The sequence below is a fragment of the Myodes glareolus genome, chromosome 1, assembly GCF_982192425.1.
Source record: "Myodes glareolus chromosome 1, mMyoGla1.1, whole genome shotgun sequence".
NCBI classification, from domain to species: domain Eukaryota; kingdom Metazoa; phylum Chordata; class Mammalia; order Rodentia; family Cricetidae; genus Myodes; species Myodes glareolus.
Window position 1 is genome coordinate 57482245 of NC_142026.1, and position 13569 is coordinate 57495813.

Below are 13569 nucleotides of genomic sequence, written 5' to 3' on the forward strand. Positions count from 1 at the left end.
GGGAATCTTTGCTAGCCTCTCTCTATTCATGGTGTTGCTAAATTAGTTAACACAAACATAAAGTGCTTAGACTACCTCGGAGAATGAGAGTAACATACAAGCACAGCCAAGCGATGCCTGATGCCCCCGCCCCGCCCCGTGTACTGGGATTGAAGATCTGCACCGCACATCCAGCTGTAGTGAGGACGTTCATTGGAACGAATTACCCAGTAGTGGAGCTGTATTGGTCACCTCCTGCTCTTAGCAGCTGCCAATACCCGCCAGACAGAACTGATGCTTGCATAAGACATATTTCGCTTAATTCAGGGCATTAAGCCTGTCCTTAAAGACTTCTATGTAGTTCCGTTGGTAAAATTCCCGCCCAGCGTGTAAGAAGCCCTGGGTCTCAACCCGACACTGAATAAACTGGGTTCAGGGTGCGCAGCTGTAGTTCCAGCACCCGGGAGGCGAAGGCACGAGGATCAGCAACGTCATTCCTGGTAACAGATGGAGTTGGCCACACAGGTTTGGAAATGGAGGCCAAATGGTGAGCAGAGCTGGGAATGAAGCAGCTCTGGGTGACACAGGCAGGCACAAGCACAGCCACACAACCTGTTCTGTGAGTCGATGAGGTTGCAGATTTGTGTTCTGAATGTACCTTTCATACAAGGTTCATTTGAGGTCAACTTGGCCGTGTCCTTGGAAAACCTATTGTGATAACCCTAGAGGTGGCTTCAGGGACTAGTGAAGCAAGGATCAAGACAAGGCACACCATACCCCAAGATGGACCAGATCCCTGCACTCTACTCAAAGAAGGGCAGAAGTATCTAAAATACTTTTGCTTTTTAAAATTTACTTATTTTTTATTTTATGACCATTGATGTTTGCCATGGGTGTTGGGTACCCTGGAACCAGAGTCAAAGACAGTTGCAAGCCGCTATGTGGGTGCTGGGATTTAGACCTGGGTCCTCTGAAAGAGCAGTCAGTGCTCTCAACTGCAGAGCCATCTCTCCAGCCCTGAATCTAAAATATTTTAGCCAGCGTTGCACACCAACTCGCCAATGTGAACTCAGTTTTTGACATCTGCCGTGCCAATTAATAAGTCACTGAGTACACGAGTGGAGACCTCCATGGCGGCTCAGTAAGGCTGCTGCTTCTGAGAGCAGAACAGTGGAAACTCTGGCCATAAATGCCCTTTTAGCTTTTTTAAAAGGTAGTGTGAGGGGCTAGAAGCATGGCTCAGGGGTTCAAAGCACTTGTTGCTCTTCCAGAGACCCTAGATTTGGTCCCCAGCACCCATATGGCAGCTCACAACTGTCTGTAACCCCCTCCAGGGGGTCTTATGCTGTTTTTGAGGTCCTTTAGCACCTGATGCTATACATACGAGCAGGCGAAACACTCATACACATAATCTTTTTAAAAAATTAGTTGTGTGGATTAGGCTTCGTGGCACACACTTTTAATCCCAGCACTTGGGTGTCAGAGACAGGAGGATCCCTGTGAGTTCAAGGCCAGCCTGGTCTACAGAGCGAGTTCCATGCCAACCAGGGCTCCATATCCTCCTGCCTCACTGCACTGAATGCTGGAATCGTAGGAGTGCCACCAAATCCTGTTTTCCATTTGGCTTCGGATTAGCTGCTGGTTGGCTTCCCTGGGAATGAGTGTTTCACACCAAGACAGCTGCTGGCCCCTGGCTGGTGACTTAAATGACAAATACTTACTTACATTACCGTGACATTATAGATCGAGTTCCTGGGAAACAGACTCTGAGGTGTAGCTGTGTCCAAGAGGAAGTGAGAGGCAGGGAGAAAAGCGACACCTAAGCTGGGATGTGGCTCAGAAGCCTGCTCAGCACGCATGAAGCCCTGAGTCCGACCCCCAGAACTTGTTCCTCTGGAAAAACAGCAAGTGTTCTTCCCCAGGGAACTCCAGCCCTGAATGAATTAGCTTTTGAGACGTGGTCTCAGGTAGCACAGGCTGACCTTGAGCCCACCAGACAGACGGGATTCCTGAATTTCTGGCCTCCATCTCCTGAATGGATTACAAGTGTACAGGGCCAGCTTCGTGAAGACAGCTGACCTGAGGTTTGCACCCCAGACAACAAGCCCTCGAGCGCCGGCTACATCTTCAGCCCTCATTTCAACTTTCAACTTTCTCCCTTCCTTCCTTTCTTTTTTTTTTTTTTTTTTGGTTTTTTGAAACAGGGTTTCTCTGTAGCTTTGGAGCCTGTTCTGGAACTAGCTCTTGAAGACCAGGCTGGCCTCAAACTCACAAAAGATCCACCTGCCTCTGCTTCCCGAGTGCTGGGATTAAAGGTGTGCACTGCCTGGCTCCTCATTTCAACTTTCAGTTGTCTCATAGGGACTACGCATATTCATGAGGCAGAGAATGGCTTCTAGAACCTCAGCTCTGCACTTGAGCCGGGATTCTAACCAGATCTGGAGGCCTGGCGTGTCTATAACGCCAGAATTAAGGAGGCGGAGGCAGAGGGACCATGAGTTCCAGCCAGCCTGGGCTACAGAGTAAAGTCTCGCTGAAAACAAAAGTTAAGGGGGAGGGGAGAGAAAGAAAGAAGGGAGGGAGGGATGGACGGAGGAAGAATGAAGCCGGAGCACAAGGAGCCAGGGTTTGTTCAAGGGCCGATCCTGAGAAGACAGAGCGCTATTGTCATGTTGCTCTCATGGTCCCATCTTGGGACATGGGGGACAGGGTGTCCCTCAGCCAAGACACTTCTTTTCTCCTACGTCTCTGGTCAGAACTCCCAACTGACCTTGACCTCCTGGGGTCTGATTACAAACATTTATCTGAGCTAAGCGGTACAGGAGCAGACAGGCTCCATTGGATGCAGCAGTTGAGGACCAGGGAGAGACGCTAGACTCAGATGCTGTCTGAAAGTCAGTGTGAACCTGGCTTCCGGAGGCTTCAAGGATGGTTAATTAGCAGTTAATATCTTCATTATTTGGCTACTCTTTACAATGGCAGAGTGGAGGCAAATATGTCAGTCTGCCAAGGAGCAGGGGCAGCCTCCTTTACATTGTGTGTGTGTGTGTGCATCTGTGTGAGAGTATTGTGAGGTGTGTGAGCATGTGTGTGAGGTGTGTGTGCGCATCTGTGTGAGTGTGTGTGTGCATGTATGTGAGTGTATCTGTGTGAGTGTGTGTGAGTATGCATGTGAGTGTGCGTGTGTGAGGTGTGTGCATGTGTGTGTGTGAGTGTGCATCTGTGTGAGAGTATGTGTGAGTGTGCATCTGTGTGAGTGTGTATGAGGTATGTGTGTGACTCTGTGTGTGTGTGGTGTATAAATGAGTGTGCTCTGTGTGTGTGTTGTATGAGTGTATGTGTTGTGTGTGTGTACTTGCATGTGTAGAGGACAGAGCAGGACACAGGATGTCTTCCTCTGTTGCCCTCCACCTTCCTGCTTTGAGACAAGGTCTCTCAGTAAACCAGAAGTCAGCCTGTTTCTGTTAGGCTGACTGGCCAGGGAATTTTCATAATCCCCCTGTCTCAGGCCCCCACTGCTGGGGCTACAGGCAGGCATAGCTAAGTCTGGTTCTGTTCTGTTCTTTCTTTCTTTTTTCTTGTGTTATTGTTGTTGTTGGTGGTGTGATGGTGGTGGTTTTTCAAGTCAGGGTTTCTCTGAGTAACTGTCTTCGAACTCACAGAGATCCTCCTGCCTCTGCCTTTTGAGTGCTATCAGGCCTGGCAAAGTCTGGCTTTTTATGTGGGTGCTGGAGGCTCAAACTGAGGTCTTCGAGCTTCCAGAGAAAGCACTGTTGTCTAGTGGGATAAATCCCCAACCTCTGAAGTGTGTCATTTTAATTCGTAGAAAGCATTGTTGATTTCTTGGTTGTGTGGAGGGTTGGGTGTGTGCACATGGAGGTCAGCAAACCTGGGTGACCCTCCTGTCTTTGCCCCCGAGTGCTGGGTACCCAGGCCATCACCACTGGGGTATTTTGGGTTTTTTTGTTGTTTGTTTTAAAATGTGTGCAGGGATCTGAACATGTTTACACTCTTACCTACTGAGCCATCTCTCCAGTCATTTGGTTTATTTTTTTGAACCTGGGTCTCACTTTGGCCTTAAGCTTGTGAGCCTCCTAGCCTTGACTTCCTAAATGCTGTAAGAAAACATCTCCCCTCTCCCTGTTTTATTCCTTCATTCCCTCCCTCTCCTCCTCCTCCCCTTTTCCTTTTTTTTTTTTCTTTCTTTTCACAGAGATTCACAGAGCAGTCTGGCTATGGACTTGCAAACCAGCCTCAAATTTTCAATGTAACTCAAGGCTGACCTAGAATTCCAGATCCTCCCAAGTGCTCATATTATAGGTAGGTATGTACAACCATGCCTGGCTTTTCTTTTGGTTTCTTTTTCTTTTCTTTCTTTCTTTTTCTTTTTTTTTTTTTTTTTGAGACAGGGTTTCTCTGTGGCTTTGGAGCCTGTCCTGGAACTAGCTCTTGTAGACCAGGCTGGTCTCGAACTCACAGAGATCCGCCTGCCTCTGCCTCCCGAGTACTGGGATTAAAGGTGTGCGCCACCACCGCCCGGCATTCTTTCAGTTTCTTATAAAAATGGGACTGGTGAGAGATGGCTCGCCAGTACACTGCTCTTCCAGGAGACCCAAGTTCAAATCCCAGCAACTCCACCAGGAAGCCCACAGCCACATGTAATCCAAGGGAACCAAGCCCCTCTCCTGGCTTCCTCAGGTGCCCACATACACATGGCATACACTCACACAGAAGCACACATACACCATACATTTTAAAAATACACAAAAGTCGAGCACGGTGGCACATGCTTTAATCCCAGAACTCAGGAGGCAGAAGCAGCTGGATCTCCGTGGATTTGAGCAGCCTGGCCGACACAGTGTATCAGGGCCCCAGACCTTCTTAGCACAGCTGACTCCATGATGGAAGTGCTAGTCAGGCCATAAACTCAGCACATGGACAGCACCACCTGCCAAAACTAAAACAGAGCCCAAATTCATCAAAGCCCATAGGGACTTTGTAAAGGGGGGGTGTGAACGCCAGTGCTTTGCGGCTTCTGTAGTTGGGCTTCTGGCTAACTGCTCTTGTTAACTGAAGTCTGTCAGCCCAGAGCCTGGTTTTCTTACTTGAAAGCTCACACTGAGGAAGGCTCCTGGCTGCACTGGGATCCCAAACAGACAGCTTTCTATTGGCTCAGACCCATGTCTCAGCAGTCTTCTCTGATGAATACTCCACAACATCTCTGGAGGGCCCACTGAGATCCCGGAGACCAGACCTCAAGACACTGGGGTCTTGGAGCCCCTTGAAGGGAGGAAGAGTACAGTGGTCAGAAACTCTGGGGGTACAGAAGCGGAGATGTTCCAGGTCCCCAGGAGTTCCTTTGATCAGTCGTTGCCTAAAGCTTCAGAGAGGTCTGACACCTTCACCCCAAAAGGAAACAAATTTGAAAGTCACCTGGTCTGTCACCTCCAGAGGTGAGTCTGGTTCAGATGCCTTCTGTTTGGAAACACAGGCGAGGCCGGACATGGCTGCTGATTCACGTGAGACATCACTGGATCCCTCTGTTCAGGTGTGTGGCTGTGTGGTGGCCACCCCTCATCATCTTCTCTCTCTCTCTCTCTCTCTCTCTCTCTCTCTCTCTCTCTCTCGTCCTTGCATGTGTTTCTCTCAGTTTTGTTTCTCTGTATTCACCAGTGGCTTTCGCTGGAGTGGGACCCTCCCCCACCCAACTTAAGACCTGTGCCCAATCCCACTGGGGACCCAAATCCTTTTGACTCTGCCAGATCATCCAGAGAAATCCAAAACCCTCCGTCCGTCCCACCCTGGGAGCAGGAGCTCTTGCTCCTTGAGTTGCTTGGCTCCTGCCCACAGTCAGGCTTGGTCCCTGTGAGGAGGTGGGAAGGGGCTTGGCCTCTCACCCTCAATCCCCTCCCATCTGAGATGAGTGCACACTGGAGGGGGAAAGAGTTCCCTGGGGGAGCGTTCCCTCCATCCCTGCCTGCTCTCTGCAGCCCCAGAGAAGGCAGAAAGCTCTCCAGGGCTCAGCCCCAAGGAAAAGGGAAAGCTCTGCTGCTCTCTCTTGCATGTTTATGTCTGTTTGTGAACCAATGATCTGTATAATTGGAAAACTCAAAACCCACCATTCTCTGAAAAAGTAAAAACAAAACAACCACCACCAACAACAAAACTGGCCCTGGGCTGGACGGGTGGGCAGGGGTATTGCTGCCAGACAGTACAACCCGGCCAGAAAAGATTTCCCCTTCTGTTTAACACTGACTGAGGAGACTTTAAGCAATATCCACTAGGTCCTTCTTAAACCATTAAAGACAGCTGCTAAAGAGTTGGCCTTTGTCACCCACTTGGTTCCAGATATTAGAAAAAAGTTATGAAAGTTAAAAACATGTTTTAAGGTATAAGTAGTTCCTAGTAGCTCGAAGGGGGATTAACAACAGGGAACTGATTAGGACAAGACCTTTGTATAAACTGAAAGCCACCATCACCTTCTCTGATGATGACACACAGTTAGTTAGACTCATGTTGACCGAGGTTTCTGTCCCACCAGGTCCCACAACTGTTTAGTTCCAAATAAACACACAGAGGTCTACATTAATTATAACCTGATTGGCCTATTAGCTCAGGCTTCATATTAACTCATAACATGTATTAGCCCATAATACTTGTCTGTGTTAGCCGTGTGGCCTGGTACCTTTTTTTGGCGAGGCAATCACATCTTGCTTGCTCTGTCTCTGGCTTCCTCTGTGTCTCGGTGACAACTGCTCTTCCCCGAATTCTCCTGTCCGGTTGCCCCGCCTCTACTTCCTTTCTGGTGGCCATAGCCCCACCTATACTTCCTGCCTGGCTACTGGCCAATCAGCATTTTATTAAAAATAATACAAGTGACCAGATAAAAGACCATTGTCCCACAGCAGACTCACAGACACCACCGTCACCATCACCTCTGCTGAGACACAGACTCACAAACACCACTGTCACCTTCTCTGCTGATGAGACACAGTTAGACTCACAGACACACCTAGAAAGTGTAGGTGTCTCCTTTTCCAGCAGAAGAAGATCTCTGAGCTGTAAGTTCTTTCTCCAATTAAAGGATACAGTTGAACTATCTCTCAGATTGACAACAAAGATCCCCAGGGGTGTGGACAGAAACCAACCCTCCAGGACTGGCCCAACACCAAACTCCTAAAATTGTTCAACTAACCAGGTCCGCTACCTCTGTCCAGATTAAACAGTAGCCAATGACCCTGGAAACAAAGGGGAAATTGCAGTCCATATTTCCTGGCTCAGAGAGATGAGCATCCTGGGCCCTGCCAGTCACCCCGGAATACAGTTGTCCTGCTTATGAAGAAACTTGGGACCTCTGATTCTCATGAGGCTGGTTCTTTTTTTTTTTTTAATGTATACATTATTCTGTCTGCGTGTGTGCCTGAAGGCCAGAAGAGGGCACCAGACCTCATTTACAGATGGTTGTGAGCCACCATGTGGTTGCTGGGAATTGAACTCAGGACCTTTGGAAGAGCAGGCAATGCTCTTAACCGTTGAGCCATCTCTCCAGCCCCATGAGGCTGGTTCTTCTAGAGAAGCAGGTGTACACTGTCTTGGACCTGAAGGATGCATTCTTCAGCCTCCCATTGGCAAAGGTGAGTCAACCCATCTTTGCTTTCAAATGGACAGACCCCGAGGGAGGTCAACACATCTGGTCCAGCCTGCCCCAGGATTTAAGGAAACTAGATGCAGACCTCCTGTTAGAGGTTTCCTGGGCAAACAGATTATAAAAGAGCCACTGCGGGACTGTTACAAGAGTTGCAGACCTTGAGCTACATAATATTAGCTAAGAAAGCCCAATTTTGCACATCAGAGACAAAAGGAGCCTGTCTCAGAGTAGGATTGCTGCCATCCTTCAGATCCCAACTACTAAGACTAAGAGACACGCTCAAAGCTGAGCAGTGGTGGTGCATACCCTTGATCCCAGCACTCAGGAGGCAGAGAGCGGCAAATCTCTGAGTTCGAGGCCAGCCTGGTCTACAGAGTGAGTTCCAGGACAGTCAAGGCTACACAGAGAAATTCTGCCTCAAAAACAAAACAACAAAAAACAAACAATCAAACGAAAACAAGACAGGTTCAAAAGTTCCTAAGTACATCTGGACATTGCTGTCTCTGGATACCGGAGTTTGCGGAAATAGCAAGGCCTCCATGCACCAGCACAAAGAGGGGCCCTGAGCCCGTGTCTTGGACTGAGACCAAACAAAAGGTGTTTGAGGCTTTAAAAGCAGCTCCGACCTCAGTTCCAGCCCTAGCACTTCCAGATGTCTCGAAACCTTTTCATCTGTCCATGATCCAAAGACTAAATGGGGCTTTAATCCAAGCTTTAACCCCCAGAGCCATGGAAACGCCCCGTGACATACGTGTCCGAATGACTGGACCCTGTCGTTACAGATGGCCCACCTGTCCAAGAGCTGTGGCCGCTACTGCCAGCTTGACTAAAGAAAGAGAACAAGTTAACTCCGGGCCAGGATCTTGTACTCACAGCACCCAGGACACGGCGGAAGCCCTCGGAGGAAGCGCACCAGATCCTTGGCTGTTTAATGTGCCACCCAATACCAGGCCCGACTCCTGGCCTACCCTGGAGTCAGGTTGGAGGACCCCACCACCATCACCTTGGCTACCCTCTAAGCTGATGATACAGGTGCTCATCCATGACTGTCACAAGATGAAAGATGAGACCAGGTGGGTACTTAGGAGGAGCTGTAGGAGTTACTTTGGCTGCACTGGTTTGGGTCTACACCAGGGACCTCAGCCCAGAGAGAAGTGATTGATCTGACCCAGGCTCTCAGATGGGGAAAAAGGAAAGTCCACCACCACATACACGAACTATCAGCCGGTGTGTTCTTACTGCCGGATATGTCCACGGTGTGATCTTTAAAGAATGAGGCCTTCTCACCGAAGGGAAAGAAGACATTAAAAAACCTTGGCCCTCCTAGATGCTATTTGGCTTCCCCTCCAAATTGTTGTCCCCCGCTACAGAGCCTAAAACCAGTGGAGTCTATTGGTGCCCTGATGACATACCACAGCCCAGTTCTGCCTGAGACTCTGGATAAAGAAAAATGGACAGCTCAAACCCACAGGTCAGTGGAGGACACCACAGGGGAAGACGGTTCTCCCAGAAACAACCTGTAGGACTCTGGGAACTGACCTTCACCAGGCTATTCATCTGGGGTCCACAAAACTTTCTGAGTTGCTCAGACCAAGGGATGTTCTATTTAGACTGGACAGCCTAGTGCAGGATGTCTCAGCCAGATGTCAGGTTTGTGTTCGAGAAAATCCAGAATAGAGAGCCCTTCCCAAGGATCTGAGTAAAAGATCAGCACCCTGGAGAACTCTGGGAAAATGGACTTCACCAAGATGCGGTCTGTCAGGAGACAGTATAGGCACTCACACATAGATACATTCACTTTCCAGACCAAAACTTCAAATAGTAACTAAAAAGTTCCTTTAGAAACTGGTCTGTTATTTGCTCCCCCCGCCTTACCCCCAGCAATGGGATCTGGCAATGCCTGGCTTTCATACCCAAAAAAACCTCTCAATAGCTAAAACTTTAAACATAGATTTTAAAAAACTTTATTGTGCATACAGACCTCAGAGTTTCTGGCAGGTAAAAAGAATAAACAGAACCTAAGAGAAACTAACTGAAGAGTCCAGGAATGGAATGTAGAAATAAAGGGTTTGGTCCAGGAATATAAAAATATAAAGCTGTAAGCCCAAGCACATTTTTGGGAGAAAATAAATACATAAAGCTGGCCGCCACCGTTAACCTTTAACGAACACTTTCTGCCTTAAGAGCAGACATCTTGGCAGCCCTGTGTACAGAGGTAAACTTTGAACAATTGTCTCTGTCTCCCAGCTTCCCTGCTAGGCAGGTACCGGGGACAAAGGTCAGCTTCTAACTGTTGCCTCGATGGGACCCTCTGCTTGTATTCCCTTAACTTCTAACTGCCCCCCTACGTGACTCTCCTCTCTGCCTCCCATTCTTTCGGGGACAGCGAAAAGCGACTTGTGCCAGCCACAGGCTTCCGCAAACACCCTGAGTTAACATCCTACCGTCCTACGACCAGAAGTTGTAAAACCTAAAATGCAGTGTGACTTAAGCCTGGTCTCAAGGCTGTAAAGCCCTTTGACCCACACCTGTGCTTGATTTTACTGCAAGAGGAGGCTCAGAACCAGCCCCCACGGCCACAGCTGCAGAAGCCCAACCTCTGACTGTGCTCACAGCTAGAGCTGAGAAGCTTTGTGTGCCTTGTGGTGATTTTTTTTTTCTTTTTCTGGAATAAAGCTTGCTCCTTGTTTAATAGACTTTGGTGGTCTGTCCCACCATCATTGCGTGATCCCGGACCCAACATAACAAAACTCTCACTATAGTCCAGCATAGGGTGGACAGGCCTCCTTCCTTTGCTTCAGCCCACTGCACCCCACGTAAGGAGGGATTTAGTCTACTCTGAGATTATGTTTGGATGCCCTCCCCCTGCTTCCCAGACTCAGAGAGCAGCAGTTGACAGAACTCTCTAACTATTCCTTTCTAGAGTCACTACAGGCCCTCTGGTCCTCCACACAGGCTATTTATTGACGTTTCTGAGAAACCCAGCCCACCTCTGAGACCACCACCAAGTTTGACTTTTTCAAGCCCAGTGATATGGTCGGGTTCTGCAGGTAACCAAGGGGCACTGGCACTAACCTGGAAAGGACCCTACAAAGTGATTCTCTCCACTCCCGAGGCAGTGGAGGTAGCTGGCATTACACCAAAGCTCCGCCACACCCAGGTCGAGAAAGCAGAAGCCACAGGCTCTGCTGCCAAATGGCCCGTTTCTGGACTATGGACCCACTGAAATTAAAAGATTTACTGGGCTCCTTCCACTCCCTACCTCCTCCCCAGGCTCATGCTTTACATTATAAATGTGAATACAGGGTCATGGTCCAGGCCCCACCACCCTCAGACCTGGACTGGAAACCGAGGGAGACAGAATCAGGGAGGCAGCAGCCAGCGTGACTACAGACCAGAGGCCCACATTCCTTCTTGACCTTTTGCTCACTGATGCCCACTATAAGCGTCTGGTTGTATGGAGAAAGGGAAGATGTGGGAGTTTCCCCTTTGAGCTAGGAATACAGAGTTTACAATTCTATGCATGCTCTTGTGGCTGGGCCCCTCGTTGCCAGGAACAGGAGAGTTTCCATTGTAAAAGCCGGGCTTGTAAAACTGCGACTTCCTGAAAAATTGCTTTAAAAGGATTCCGGCCTCTGGGAAACAGGAAAAACCTGGAGAATCAGACTCTATGCCACAGGAAGGGACCCTGGGGATAGAGTTAATCATTCCCAGCCAGATATCAGCCCAGATTGCTGGTCATGCTTAGACACCCGGCCCCTGTACTACACAGGGACAGGAACTAACCAGACTGTCAGCCCACTGACTGACAAAACTCGCTGTGACTGGGGACAGCCCCAATTAACATCAGAGGACTTACAAGGGGCTAGATCTTGTCTAATACCCAAAACCTTTAACCTAGGCACACCCCTTATTCTGACACCTGCTGTTCTGCCCTGTGGGATAACCACGTGGAAAACAAGAATATCACTGTGCCCCTGAGACCACTTGGTGGGTGTGTATTAATGGTCTGACTAAACATGCCTCTTCTCATGGTTTCCAAACTAAGTAGACAGGGTGACCAGGCCTAGAAGGATCAGAATAACTGTTTAGATTCCTTTGCAGAACTAATTCTACAAAATTGTAGGAGCTTAGGTTTGCTTCTCATGAGATAAAGGAAACTATGTCTGGCCCTTGGGGAAAAAAAAACATTTCTATGTTGGAGGGAGACTGCTTATTAGTTCCCGGCTGCACAGCCCCAAATAATCACACAAAAACTGTATTATTTAAAACACTGCTTGGCCCATTAGCTCTAGCTTCTTATTGGCTAACTTTTATATATTAATTCAACCCATTCCTTTAATCTGTGTATCGGGGCTGCATGACTTCTCCCCTACTTCGCCTTCTCTCTCCCAGCATTCACCTTAGTCCCCCCCCCAGGCCCCCTCCAACCCCCCACCTAGCTTTGTTCCCCTATAGCTCTGCTAAAGGCCCAAAGCAGTTTCTTTATTTGTCAATAGTAATCACAGCACACAGAGGGAAATCCACATCATTTCTATGCTAATTGATCAGGAATAACTAAAAAGAATCTTTCCATGGTTGGGGGGAAAAAAAAACTCAAAAAGAGCAAGAGACAAAGACTGGTTCCATTCTCTGTTGTCCTGGTCCCCCCAGCTAACTGCTCTGCTCGCCGCAATGACTGGACCTTTCGTTCTCATTCTGATTGGATTAACAGCAGGGCCTGCATCTTAAACTATATGACCAATTATGTTTCAAGTCAGTAAATTAATGGTCCTTAGGATCAACTACACCTCCATAGAGCAGGATGAGTCCACGATTTGACTCATTCACTAAGACCAATGGGGAATGTAACAACAGGTCCTGGACCTTAGCACAGCTGACTTCATGGTAGGAGTTGCCATTCAGGCTGTAGAACTCAGCTCTTAGAAAGACCTAATCCAGCAAAGTCTATCGCTCTGGGAAAGTCTCAGGGGTACTAGCCTTGCACTTTGTCTTCTGTAGTTGTGGTTCTGGCTACTGTTCTTGTTAACTGAAGTCTGTCAACCCAGGACATGGTTTTCGTGCTTAAAAGCTCACCCTGGGGGCTGGAGAGATGGCTCAGTGGTTAAGAGCATTGCCTGCTCTTCCAAAGGTCCTGAGTTCAATTCCCAGCAACCACATGGTGGCTCACAACCATCTGTAATGAGGTCTGGTGCCGTCTTCTGGCCTGCAGGCATATACACAGACAGAAAGAATATTGTATACATAATAAATAAATAAATAAATATTTTTTTTAAAAAAAAAAAGCTCACCCTGGCTGGGCAGGGGTGACACAAACCTTTAATCCCAGCACTCAGGAGGAGAGGCAGGTGGATCTCTGTGAGTTCAAGGTCAGCCTGGCCTACAGAGAGGGTTCCAGGAGACAGGTTACAAAGCTACAGAGAAACCCTGTCTTGAACCCGCCCCTAAAAAGAAAAGAAAAGAAAAGAAAAGAAAAGAAAAGAAAAGAAAAGAAAAGAAAAGAGAAAAACTCACCCTGAAAGAGTCTCAGGGCTGCACGAGAATCCTGAATATCCAGTGTAGCTGCTGGTTGACTAATAAACAATTCTATTGGCTTAAGCCCATGTCTGACCAGTCTTCTCTGGTGTATACCCTACAACAATGGTAAGTTTCAGAATAGTCAGGACTACATAGAGAGACCCTGTCTCAAAAAAAGAAAATTATCTTTTTCCGTGGTTGTTTTTCTTTTTTTTTAAAATTTATTTATTTATTGTGCATTGGTGTTTTGCCTCCATATTTGTCTGTCTGTCAGATCCCCTGGAATTGGAGTTCAGACAGTTGTGAGCTGCCATGTGGGTGCTGGGAATTGAACCTGGGTCCTCTGGGAAAGCAGCCAGTACTCTTAACCACTGAGCCATCTCTCCAACTCCTATTGTTGTTTTTCATGGCAGGGTTTCTCTGTG

General features: G+C 48.2%; 1 long non-coding RNA gene across 1 annotated transcript; it reads right to left on the reverse strand.

Annotated features, from left to right (window-relative positions):
• Positions 1-4749: 4749 nt before the first annotated feature.
• LOC125405060 (uncharacterized) lies at positions 4750-5596 on the reverse strand. The gene is made up of 3 exons (XR_007233452.3): positions 5413-5596; positions 5085-5259; positions 4750-4936 (listed from the first exon to the last, which is right to left on the reverse strand). It is a non-coding gene; the product is annotated as an uncharacterized LOC125405060 (long non-coding RNA).
• Between the last annotated feature and the right edge of the window lie 7973 nt (positions 5597-13569).